This window comes from Thamnophis sirtalis, unplaced genomic scaffold (assembly GCF_051295495.1).
Source record: "Thamnophis sirtalis isolate CommonGarterSnake01/CBP01778 unplaced genomic scaffold, rThaSir2_p1.2 scaffold_1, whole genome shotgun sequence".
Classification (NCBI taxonomy): Eukaryota; Metazoa; Chordata; class Lepidosauria; order Squamata; family Natricidae; genus Thamnophis; species Thamnophis sirtalis.
Window position 1 is genome coordinate 79,653,390 of NW_028261381.1, and position 12,923 is coordinate 79,666,312.

The following is a 12,923-nucleotide window of genomic DNA, read 5'->3' on the forward strand; positions in this document are numbered from 1 at the left end:
GTTGCATTATTTTAAGTCATGTTTTAGCTTGGAGATCAGAACATTTTATTTGTTGCAAGCCTCCTTAAATATCAGCATTAAAAGCAAAACAGGTCATAAATTCAAATAAAAGAAATGCAGCAATGAATAAGAAGGTAGGCATTTTTTTTTAAAAAAGGGGGGAGATGGTAATCATAGGTATAACTAGAAGAACAGTCTGATAATTAAATTATACCAGATATCATGATCAAAGTTTTCAGGATAGGGCGAAGATCTGGACATTTGCAAACTTTGTTTGGAACAAAGTGCTGAATGCTTTATGATGTGTGCATGTATGTATGTGTTTGTGTTTACGTGTGTATCTATTTCTATATCTGTCTCAGTCTCTATCTCTATCCTCTCTATCCATATCTGTTGTGGCCCAGCAAGAAGCCGTTGGAGCTGCCACCAGACTCCGACAGCGAGGGGTCCTATGAGTCGGCTCTGGAGGACCCTAGACAGGATTCTGACTCCGAGCAGGGCGCAGAGAGGCTGGTTGGCCACCAGGAGACACCTGAGCCTTGGACCAGTGGGGAGGAGACAAGGGAGTGTGATCCTGACGTCAGCAGTGAGTTGTTCCTGGATGCCCGGCACCGGAGAGCTGATAGGTGTAAGGAACAGTTGCGCAGTTACAGGAGGTAATTGCACCTAGCTGCTGGTAATTAGGCTCCTTTCCAGACTATAAAAGGACTGCTTGTGCACATGCCCCTTTTGCAGAAGTCAATGCATTAACGAATGTTGGAGAACAGTATTGTGAGCTTGGTAGGCTGTATTGCTGCCACGGCTTATCTGTGTTGGATTGCTGCCAAGGCTTATCTGTGCCGGTTTGCTGCTAAGGACCTGTCTGTCTGTTAATAAATTCCGTAAAGTATTTTTGACTCGGAGTGTGTTGGTGTGGGACGAGGGGGGTCAGAACACGTATCCATATCCATATCCATATCTATAACCTAATTTACAGAATAGCTAAAGAAACATCCAGTGAAAATGGGGAGACACTTGCACTCTCTGAATAGCCTTTATATTGTAGGAAAGCAGTGAAAACGTCCTGGCATTTCAAATTGGATGTTTTCATAATTTATCTTTTTTTCTTTTTGAACAAAGCTGCTAGTATACTTTAGATTAAATATTGTATTGTTTAACGTTGTAACATCAGGAATGTAGTACTTCACATGCTTAAAACCCCAGTTGTTCAGTCCATTATCCCCTCCCCCATTTATGCTGTTTCGTGCACATGACCTAGTGCTGACATGAAGCCCTGATACTGCAAAACCCTTGTTCAAGGGAACTCAGCTAAAACACCCAGCCAAAGTCACAGGGTTTTATAAACAGAAAATTGGGAATGCATTATTTATTACTGTACAACACTTGAAACTTACTAATGTCAGTTGACTATTTAAATAACTATTCAAAGTTTATGAATAAATATTTATTAAGAACATCTCTAATTATATACTTGTTGTTTTCATTGTTCCTATTTTTCTGATCTCAGAAGTTGGAAAAGACTTAAGTGCTTTGCAATGAAAGCACCATGCTTTTAGATAGTTCGTCACCCAAATAGTGCACTTTCATGACTGCATTCAGAAATCACTTGGTCTGTTCAGGTTATTGCACCTGAAGGTGATAACATTCTGTCAAGGACACCCAAATTTAAAATAAATATTGATTTTTTTTTACATCTGCCATTTTCAATGTAACCATTAGTTATAAGAAGAATATTGCTTCTATTTCACTCTAGTGCTGCTACCACTTGTGTGAGAATGCCATATTAATGTAAAAATGGGAACATAGGTTTGTTCGTATGCATTACAAGAATGCCTTAGGCATGCCTACCAAGTTATAGTCTCTGAAATGAGAATTAATGATCCGGAGATAGATATCTTAAAAGGTGAAACACAAATATTCTGAGTTAAAGATTAATTGTCGGTTCAACTAAATATCAATTGCCCACCCCTACCCCCCAAAAGAGTCAGAGATTGTACTAAAACATCATAGGCTTATGATGAATGAAACTAATGTATGCTTAATATAGACTCAGGCTGTTTCTATCTACGATTTGTTTAGTGTGTGAACCAGTAACTTTGGATTGCTTGTTTTGTAACACAGCAGGACCACAAACCAGGAAATGAAATATAGCTTATGACTCTATGAGCCAGTCTGGTTCCCATTTAATATGAAATGAGCCGAAGGAGCCAAGTGGGAGCAATCAAGCAGTTGACACTGGGCATTTTTATTTATTGTGACATCCAAATGTGTAAGATTTTTTGTATTAAAAAAAATTATTTTTAGTCTTCAAAACAAACACAACCCAAAAAATCCTCTTTCTTTACATACTGTAGAAAGTGTATCAGTTGATTACAAAAAAATTTTGTGCATTTCTTTCACAGTCACCCATGATTCATATTAATTCTAGTATTTTAAATCAAATATATTTGTACATATTGCCATCATCCTACCCCCATTCTCGTTTGACTATAATTGTTTAAATGTCCTTCATCATAAAACATCTCAAAACTCAAGATATAACTACGTACTGGCATCTCATTTGCTATTTCTAGTATCCCAATAACCCTATTCCTTATGACCTATTCTAGCTAAACATCAATAACATTTAGTAACAAAGGTTTCTAATCTTTTCCAAATCACTGTTTACAATTTACATCCAATTTCCCCATGTTGTACCCATACCTATATATACATTGTTATCATTATCTCTCCTTTATTTGACTATATCCATTATCATAATTTAATTCTTTTTTTATTAATCTTTATATGTAACCAAACCATTTCTCATCTTCCTTTCATAGGTACCATTCAATATTCATATCCAATTACTACTTGTTATACCAATACATATGTATACATTATTATCATTTTCAATTGTTTATTTAACCATATCTATTGCTACTAAATTTCACTAAGTCCAACTAGTTTTAGATTAAATACTTTCATCTATCAACCTTTGTATCTTTCCAATTAGCTAAACAGCCATAATATTTAATAACAAAAATTTCTAATCCTCCTTTCCAAATCACTGTTTAAAGTTTACATCCAATTTCCTTATGTTATACCCATATCTATATATGCATTGTTATTCTTATCCCTCCTTTATTTGACTATATCCTGTATCATAACATTTTCTCCCTAATAATCAAAACTTTAATTGTATCTAACTTAGTTCTTTTTTAAATTATTATCATTAATATTATTATTAACCTTTATGTATAATCCAAAGGGATTGCTAATCTTCCTTACATGGATACCATACAATATTCAATATTCATATCCAATTATACTTATCATAACACTACACATTATGTACATTAGTAACATTATCAGTTATTTATTTAAGCTATATCTATTATCAATCAATTTCACTAGGCTTAAATTATATTCTTCCATCTATCAACCTGTATCTTTCCAATAACAAAACAATTTCATATCTTCTGTCATTTGTGGTACCAATCCTCTAATCATCTTCTTGATCAGCTTTGTATGGACTTCTCTTAGCAACTCCTTGCTTGTAAAATCTCTCATATAATCTTGATGCCCTCTTTCTGTTTCTTTATTCAGCTTGTCTTTGATTGTCAGCAGTGTAAGATTTTGAAAAGCTATCCTTGTTCCTATCCTCACTGACTCTTGCTAGACCGAAGTGCTGCACAGAGCTTCAACTATGAAAGTAAGAAGATGTTTCAGAGCATATAGGAGTGCACTCAAAACATCTATCTATAACTCCTTAAAAATCAGCTTCCTAGAGTTGTGCAGCTATCTCCATGCACTCCAAAACACCTTTTTATCTGATTTTAACAGCACTATCAGATACCACTGGAATACATTACTATTCCACCTTATATTGTATATTATATTGAGTTGCTCTTTTACACAGATATGGAATAAACCTAGAGCCTTAGAAATGAGCATCAACTAAAACTTGTAACAATTAATTGGAAAGCTAGTCAGGAAGCAATGAAATAAAACAGAAGAAGGCCACTATCACATGTATGGAAAGATTCAAAAGCACAGCTGTGTGATAGGTTTAATTCCTATAGCAATGACACTTCTGAGGAATGGAACTAAAGGGATATAAGACAACTACCGGTATGTAAATTTCCCCCCAGAAAAGATATATGCTAATTTTATACTTATGAGTCAGAACATCATCATTTCAAAATTCTCATAGTTGTACAATATCATCATCATCTTCATTCTTCTGCTTCAGAAAAGACCTTGTTTGCGTCATAGTTAAGAAAACCAACATAGAGCCAAAGTTTTCCAAATAGATAAATAATTATTCAGGCTTAACTAATCATGCAAATTCCATATCTCTGATGCTTCCTGACCAGATAATGCATAGACAGTAATAAGAGAAGAGTTGTCATGGCAAGATATTCTGTTGTTACAAAGAATATTATTTGTCTAGTGTGCTGGTCATAAGATGTTGTGGCTGACAAAGGCTTCCCTCCCTCCCCCTAAGTTGACCCATTGTGAAAGCTAGTTGGCATGTAGTTGCTATGGTCACCAAGACAATTTCACTGAATGTCACCAATGATTAAATATCAGTATTGGACATCACTATATTCAAATGTTTTGCATCTTTTCTAGCTATCAGTTGTGAATTCTTGAAGAACTATTCAGCCATGGGTAATTAAGTGTGGAGGAAAAGGCCTTGACACCATTCTCTTCATTTTAGAGTTCTGTAGCAAGCCATTTTCTGCCATCAATGTGCTATTTGGCAGTACTTCTGTATAAAATACTGAAAGGTACTCAAGATTTACACAAACGTGAAAATATGTTTGCGAATGCTAGCAGATCATTTCTTTGGCATTTGTTTCTTTCAGGTTCTCTTCCAACTGTTTTGCTTCAGAAAATTTATTTGCTTCAGAAATTTATTTCAAAGGAAGAGAGAATTGCTGAGAAATACTCCTGGGTGGAGCATATAGTTTCTATACTTAGTAGCAAAATGACTAATTGGTATATGGGATCACGAAGTGTGGGACACGACTTAGAGACTGAACAATAACAACAACAAGAAGATGACTAAAATGTCTGTGTGAATTTCCTGTCTTTCTTTGTAAATAAACTCTCAAATGGATATCATATGAGGGAAGCCTCGCATTGGGTCCTTTTTAAATTGGGGCATTCAGAGAACCAGGGAACCTTTACAATAATATTAATTTATGCTGCACAAAACAGTAATGATAACATTACAGATTATGGCCTTCAAAGTTACTACTACCTATACTAAGGTAAAGGTAAAGGTTCTCCCGCACATGCGTGCTAGTTGTTTCCGGCTCTAGGGGTGGTGCTCATCTCCGTTTCTAAGTTGAGGAGCCAGCGCTGTCTCGGCTCCTCTAGACTTCTCTGTGGTCATGTGGCCAGCATGACTAAATGCTGAAGGCGCACAGAACATTGTTACCTTCCCATCAAAGGTGGTCCCTATTTTTCTACTTGCATTTTTTACTTGCTTTCCAACTGCTAGGTTGGCAGAAGCTGGGACAAGTAACAGGAGCTCACTCTGTTACAGTGCTAAGGATTCAAACCGCTGAATTGCCAACCTTCTGATCGACAAGCTCAGCGTCTTGGCCATTGAGCCATCTTTACTTCTTATTCTATTTCTGTTCAAATGCATTGCCTTACCTTCTTTCTATTCAGCACCTCTCCTGAGAGTTAAGGCCTGGCATTAATATAAGTAAAAACAAGCAGTAGCTACCGATCAAGCTTTTTGTTCACCAAGAAACAGAAGTCTTGTATATGGCGATAAACCTATCATGGCGATAAACCTTAGGAACCTAAGAAAATTTTCTGCTGACTTCCAGTTCCATAGATGCGTAGCACTTAATTTAAAGACTGTATTGGTTGTGTCTGAAGTCAGTTGGTGCTTGATTTTGCAAGAGTTGATATTTTGTGCAGAGACAACTATTGAAAAATGAACAGGTCTGAGATAATGTGATTGCGTGGTGTTGTTGGAAATGTAAAGATTAAATGTGAGTGCAGGTGCCACATATTTAAAACCAACCTTTAGTCAAAACTTCTTGTGCTCACCTATATCCTTGGGTTACAAATAGATTTTTCAAAATGATTTCAACCCTTTATTTCTTAACCTCACGGTAGATTCTCTCCACAATGTCTCATTCAGGGTCACCTTCTTTGATCTTTATAGCCAAACACGATTAACCGGTGGCAGATTATATAACAGATATGACTCTGTCTACATTTAAACTATCATTGTCGTTCAAATATCCCAAAGCAATGAATGTCTTTTTCTACTAAGTGAGGTGCTGGGCACATTTGCCAAAAGGCTCTGATACCAGTAGGGCCACTTGCTGTCACTTCTTTTAAAAATCAAGCTCTAACACGGATTTTAGTATCAGATTTTCAAAACCAACCATAGGCAAGCAGGGAAGATTTTGCTTCCCTGGATAAATAATGCAAAATGTAATGTTTTGAAAGGAGAGTTGATATGCATGCATAATCTCCAATTACAGCTGGCAGCAAATTGTAATGCAGATAGTTCAATTGGGCTATTTTAAGAGAAGTGAAAAGCGAGGCTCTCACTTCCCTTGTTAAGGAAGCATCTCACTGTCTCTCTCCTATCACCTTCTGATTGAAAGAGCAAGTAATGACAGTGCCTCATCTTCTGCTGACCTTTCTTTGGGATTCTCACAATGGTCCTCATTAAGGAAGATTTGGCAATTCACGAGTTGTAGCATCCCGCTTTATGTTTTTAAAAGATGCATCCCAAAGACCCAGAGATGGGGATGACTGCTGAGCAGCTGGTGACCTCTGAGGGAACCAAATACCTCCTGCTCTCCGATGATTTTCCCAGATCAGGAGCTGAGGGCAAAACATGCAGAGAGGAAGGGCAGGAAATGCTGTCATTTCGTTTTGCCTTGTTTATTTGGATCAGCAGGAATGTTCGGATATAAGCATAAATATATTGGATGCAGAGGTGGTATTCAGCCGGTTCGGACCAGTTCTGGTGAACTGGTAGCAGAGATCACAGGTGGGCTCACCCACCCACCCTGGCGCTCAACCATCCTATTTAGCCATGTTTTTGAGGCCAGGAAGGCATACATGGAAGGTGCATGTATGGAAGACCAGGCGCATGCACAGAAGGTGCGTGCACGGGGTGAACCAGTGGTAAAAATAAGTGAAACTCACTGTTGATTGGATGTGATGTCCTTAAAGAGGGTAGTTTTGGGGGTGAGGGTTAGCATTTTTTGATAAAGAGATTGGGACTCTGCCCCTCTACCTACCAACAGCAGACAAACTGCCCCAAAACGACAGAGCAGGACCAAATTGGAGATTGAAAAAAGCAGTCAGGAAAAGAAAATAATAATAATTTCAAACTAGGCACTGTAGACAGAGGAGGAAAAAAGTCCCTACTGTATTCCTTATGGGAGAAGCATTTGTGCAGAGGCTCAGAATGGTGGAGACTTCTTCATTCTGCTCAGAACCAGTTTGATTAAGGCCTCAAGTAAGGAACGGGAGACCATGAGTTCCATTTCCACCTTAGGCATGATGCCAGGTGGGTGATCATTGCTGGTCACTCTCTCTTAGCCTTAGAAAGGACCCAATAACAAAACATTACTGAAAAATCTTGTCAAGAAAACTGCAGGAACTTGCTCAACGGTTTCCCAGATTTAAATACAATTGAATGGAGGATTTGTTTTTCTAAACTTGCTGACAAACCACATTATCTTTTAAGATTTTGGAGCTTTGCTAATATTACATTCATTCCTACAATTTCATTTAGCAATATTGCCTAGAGTTCATTTCACTTCACTTTTCAGAATGTCTGTTCGGTTATCAAGTCTCGATATGTATCATTGATTTAGGGAAGTTGTTTTGTATAATTTGTCTCTATATTCACATTATCTTTTCTTTATACCTTCTTTCTCCAGTAGATCTTTTATTATACCCCTCTTTGAATGAACAAAGTTTCCTTTGTTTCTGTAATTCACTTAAATAAACCTTTTGTCCCTTCCATTCAATTGCCATCCTCAGGTTCTTTAAATATCTCCTTCCCCCTTCTTGCTGTTTTCTGGGACTGGACATTTAATTGGACAGATTTAAAAAATTTTTACATTACTATTGGTACTTTTTTTTTGCCTGAGAAGTTCTATTTGCAGGTCTTTGTATAATGGTGTCAGAAATTTTAGACTTTTTGAGGAGCTCTCCTAATCAGATGGAATCCTGTAAATTACTTTTTGTTTTCATCATGTTACTGAAGTGATATTTGGATCTGAATATTTTATCTGTTTTAAGTTGTAATTTTGCAAGATACAGTTCATGGGTTCAGCCTCAATCATGAGAAGCACTGTTTTTGGTGACCAAATAGAATTTTTCCAACTATGATTTTGATTTTGACATTGTTTATCCAGTGATGTCCATATAAAGAATCATTGTTTAGATGGTTGGAAGGAGGCATTTGTCACAGCATCAGAATTGCAGAATATTATTAATCTATCTCCAGCTTTCTTTTATACACTGAGCCCATTTTTTTCATTAATAATAAAGATGGTGGCTCCATTTCTTTTATTTTTTTATTTTTGTCCACAGAAGGAGATCTGATGCTCCTCTGATATGAAGAGACTCATTCCAATTCATTCCAGTTTGCTCATACCCAGAATGTTAATATTCAAATTTGACATATCCTTGATTCATGGTTCCAATGTTAAGAATCTCTTTGCAACACTGAAGTTTTCTTTTAACTCTGGCCACTTTAGCAGCTGGACATCCTTTCAGCTTTAATTCAGCCATGTCATAGGTACCAGTGTTTATTGATATTTGTCTTCTATTATTTTCCCTCAGTAGCTCATATCTTTCAACCTGGCTGACGTATTTTCCAGTATCATGTCCACATTGTTTTGGTTGTGAATGTCTATTTGGTTTTCTTTGGCAGAATACTAAAATGGGTTCTCCAGTGGATCATATTTAGTTTAATCTCTCATCTCTGACTTGACCATCACAGGTGACACTTCTGGGAATATATACTCCTAACAGTATAGCTCTTCCTGTCATTGGGATGGCCCTCTACCACTACCGGGAAAAATCTATTATGGTCACTTCTGTTAAAGGAAGTGGAAAAACTTCTAGAAATAATGCTCTAGAATTGTTTAAGTTCAGTCAAGTTTTGTTCAGATTGTCAAAGAAAGATCTATTGAGATTACCCCCTTCCCATTTTTGTTATTTACATTATTTTCCTCCCCTCCCTTTTCTTTGTTAGATATGCTGCCATGTTCATTTAGTCATCCTTCAAAACTACCCTAGAAACTAGACTTCCTATTTCTAATTAATGCGAACACAGAATTGCTTGAACAGAATTGTTTTCTATTCTTTATCATGTTTTACACATTCTTGTCTTCCAGTTGCAAAACACGTACTCTCTCGTTGAAACTGAGTTAGAAAAAAAATTGCAGAAATTAGGAAAACTGAAAGTGGAAGGCATTTCATGACACATGGAAGACTTTAGTGAAAACTGGGATTAATTTCAATCTCATTTCATTATCAGTTACTAATCCGTATTAGAAGGTTAGTAGCTCTGAAACAGTGTAAATGATTTTTACAACTAACAGTTGTTATTTTGTTGACATCCCCCTCTCCACTGCTTGTGAAATGTGAGCGTTGAATCCATTTCCAAATTAAATTCTAAGAACCCTTCAGTATTTTTGGTGGTCCTGTGACTAATGAACAGTTACTTATTAATGGATAAGCATTTTTCTATTTCTACTATTTTTTGGGAAATGAATCATATCCAGAGCACTACATAGGTCTACTAAATTAAAACATTTGATTACATTAAAACACTTTATTATGCCTTAGCAATATTGGGTATAAAAACTTCATTGTATTAAATTAGACTATAGATGAATCTTATCTATACTGAGGGGAATCTGCTCTCCAGAGTCTCCTAAAATGGACCATGCATCAAAGGCATGAAAGACAGCTCAACCATTTCCATATGATTTGTCTTTGCAGGAAATTAGGCATCGGATGGCAAGATAAAGGGTCAGACATTGAAATTTTATCTAGAACATGTCTACCCTCAATCCATACTACTGATGATGAGAGCACAGACCCAATGGGCAGGTCATGTCATTTGTATGCTGGATGAGCACGTATACAAGCAGCTGCTTTTTACAGACCATTCTGCTGGAAGATGCTTGTTTAGAGGGCAGAAAACATATTTCAAAGACACACTAAAGGTTACACTAAACCTCACTCCCTGAGGTTACATAAGCACCTGGAAAATTCTGGCACAAAGATGTCCTACCTCGAATGACCTCATCCACAAAGTTATGGCTGAAGTTTTGAAGCTTATGAAGCACAAACTACATAAGACCAGAGCTTAGTGCAACAACATATCTATCCAACATGTGTGAGAACATAGTGTGCCACGATTGATCTCTTCAGTCATCTTTGGACACACCACAACTAAATCTCAATATGATTTTAAAAATGGTGCTGAGGTCTTCAATGATGATGGTGATGGACAAACAACACAAAATGACACACAGGACCTAAAGTTGGAACTTTATGCATGCCAAGCATGACTTTTCCATTGAATTGCTCATGGCTTGCTTTATTCTGTCCCTAAATATCTTCTTGATTTTAATCAAGATGCTGTTTGGGTAATTATTTTTCCAGATGGTCCTTGTTTATTCAGTCTCTACAGCTAAGTGACCTTTATTAAGAAATAGCATGATGAGTGTTATCATCACTCAGGATTTCATTGGAGGCTTTTATAATACAGAACATAATTGTATGGCAATACTTGCTTACAATGGGCAGCTGCTTTCTTTGTACAAGAACTGGCATCTATTTGCCGTGAATAGCAAATGATTGGCACTAGTTTTTATGTCATATCTGTATTGGTGTCATACATAACAGAATGTGTTCATGCCTAGTCTCTTTAATGCATTTCTTTGACTCAGTGATTTCAAACATTAAGCACATATATAGATAGCAGGCAATGGGAACTTCATAGACAAATGCTGGCTTATTAATGGTTAGGCTTTACCATGATAGAGAACAAAGTGTTAGAAATAGACAAGAGACAAGAAATTGATGGACTCCATTACAGTGATAACGATAGCAATAATACTTAAGCTTCTATACCACTTTACAGTGCTTTACAGCCCTCTCTAAGTGGTTTACAGAGTCAGCCTATTTCCCCCAACAATTTGGGTCCTTATTTTACCCAACTCAGAAGGATGGAAGGCTGAGTCAACCTTGAGCCTGGTGAGATTCGATCTGCCAAATTGCAGGCAACTGGCAGTCAGCAGAATTAGCCCGCAGTACTGCACTGTAATCGCTGTGCCACTGCAGGTCTTAGTGATGATGTGTGCACCATTGGGAATCTTGAAAGAACAGGTGAGGGATAGATTGTCATGGAAAAATATTATCTATGCAATCTCTAGGAGTCGAACATGACTTGATGGCACACAATCCATTTAATCCATCGGTCAATCAATCAATGCTTCTGACTAACTTGCAGAATATTGCTTCTTCCCCATTTCATGCACAAACTCCAAATATACTTTCACTAACATTTAGATTAGGAGAATATTTAATAATAGCAAAAAACAATACGACTAAAAGAAATTGCTCAAATTAATGTCATTGCTGGCAGCCATAAAAGCATTGCTGTATAGGTTCACCTTACATGCAGGTAAATAACTAGATACTATATATAAAACCAGTCTCCAACCTTAACCCTACCTAGAATCTCAGCAAGCAAATATAACTGGCTACCTTGTTTGGGCTTCATGGCTAAGCAGGATTACATTTTGTTAGTTGTTGGATGGAAGGCTTTAAGGAAATGCCTGGGTTGTGGACTAGATTGGGAAGCAAAAAGCTATTCTAAAGAAAATAGCATAAAATCAATTGCATTGTATTGCCAAGAAAAATACATGGATTTATGTATGAAGTCATCATTAGTTAAGCTTTGACCAAAAGGAGATGTCATTTTACTACATGGAAATTTGGAAATTCTGCAGTGAAATTGAACACAAATCTAATATAAATCTTATTCTATTAAAACAAACAAACAAACAAACAATAACAATGAAGTCTGACAAGCCTAAGATCTGCCAATAAAGAGAAGAACAAAGTAACAAATGAAGTACTGTATGCTACTTTCTGATCTGTAGAATGCATAATGCATAATATATTATGCTGGCTATAATTTACTTGCAATAGTTAAGCATGTTACAGTAATCTAAATAAGAAACTATTAAAACATGGGTCACTGAGGCCCAATCTACCTATAGCAGTGGGGAATGCAACTAATGCATTATCCAAGAATCTGGAAAGGGATTCCTTGCCATTGTTGTCATGTGGCCACCTAGGAACCTCCTTAGATCCAAGAGCATTGGATCTCCATATGTGGTCCTCCAGCCTTTGCTGAATTTGCTGCTTTTCCAGACCCAGACAAGCAAACAATGGAATCTAGGCTGTCAGTGAAAGGAGACATTGTGTTCATGAGAGGAAGAAACATTTTTAGGTGCTGAACCGAATCGGGTCTACAATGGTGCAGAGGTGAACAGAGATGTTCTTAGTAACATGCTTCATAGAATGATGCTATCTCTTCTCTGCTGTGGCTCAGGAGAAGTCAGGAGATTAAGTACACAATGCAGTTCCTAGATCATAGTTTCATATGTGGGCTGGAATTATAAAAGTGTACCAGGTTGAGAGCTTTTTGACTCTCAAGAGTTGACTCAATTCCTGAAGGACTTTTCCAGCCTTAGAACAAATAGTGTGTCAGTCTTTAGAGTTCAGTGCTCCGGAGTGTCCAGAAAGAGAGGAAAAATGGTTACTACTCCTCTATTTCCCATTCAAAATGAAGCAAAAAGAATGTACAGTAAATGATATCTAATAAGCAAGAGGGATTCTCCCCCAACCCC

At 37.0% G+C, this 12,923-nt stretch overlaps 1 protein-coding gene across 3 annotated transcripts in view; it reads right to left on the minus strand.

The window, feature by feature from the left end:
• Window positions 1-12,923, minus strand: part of KCNC1 (potassium voltage-gated channel subfamily C member 1) — a 179,260-nt gene that overhangs the window by 53,684 nt on the left and 112,653 nt on the right. The window lies entirely within an intron of this gene.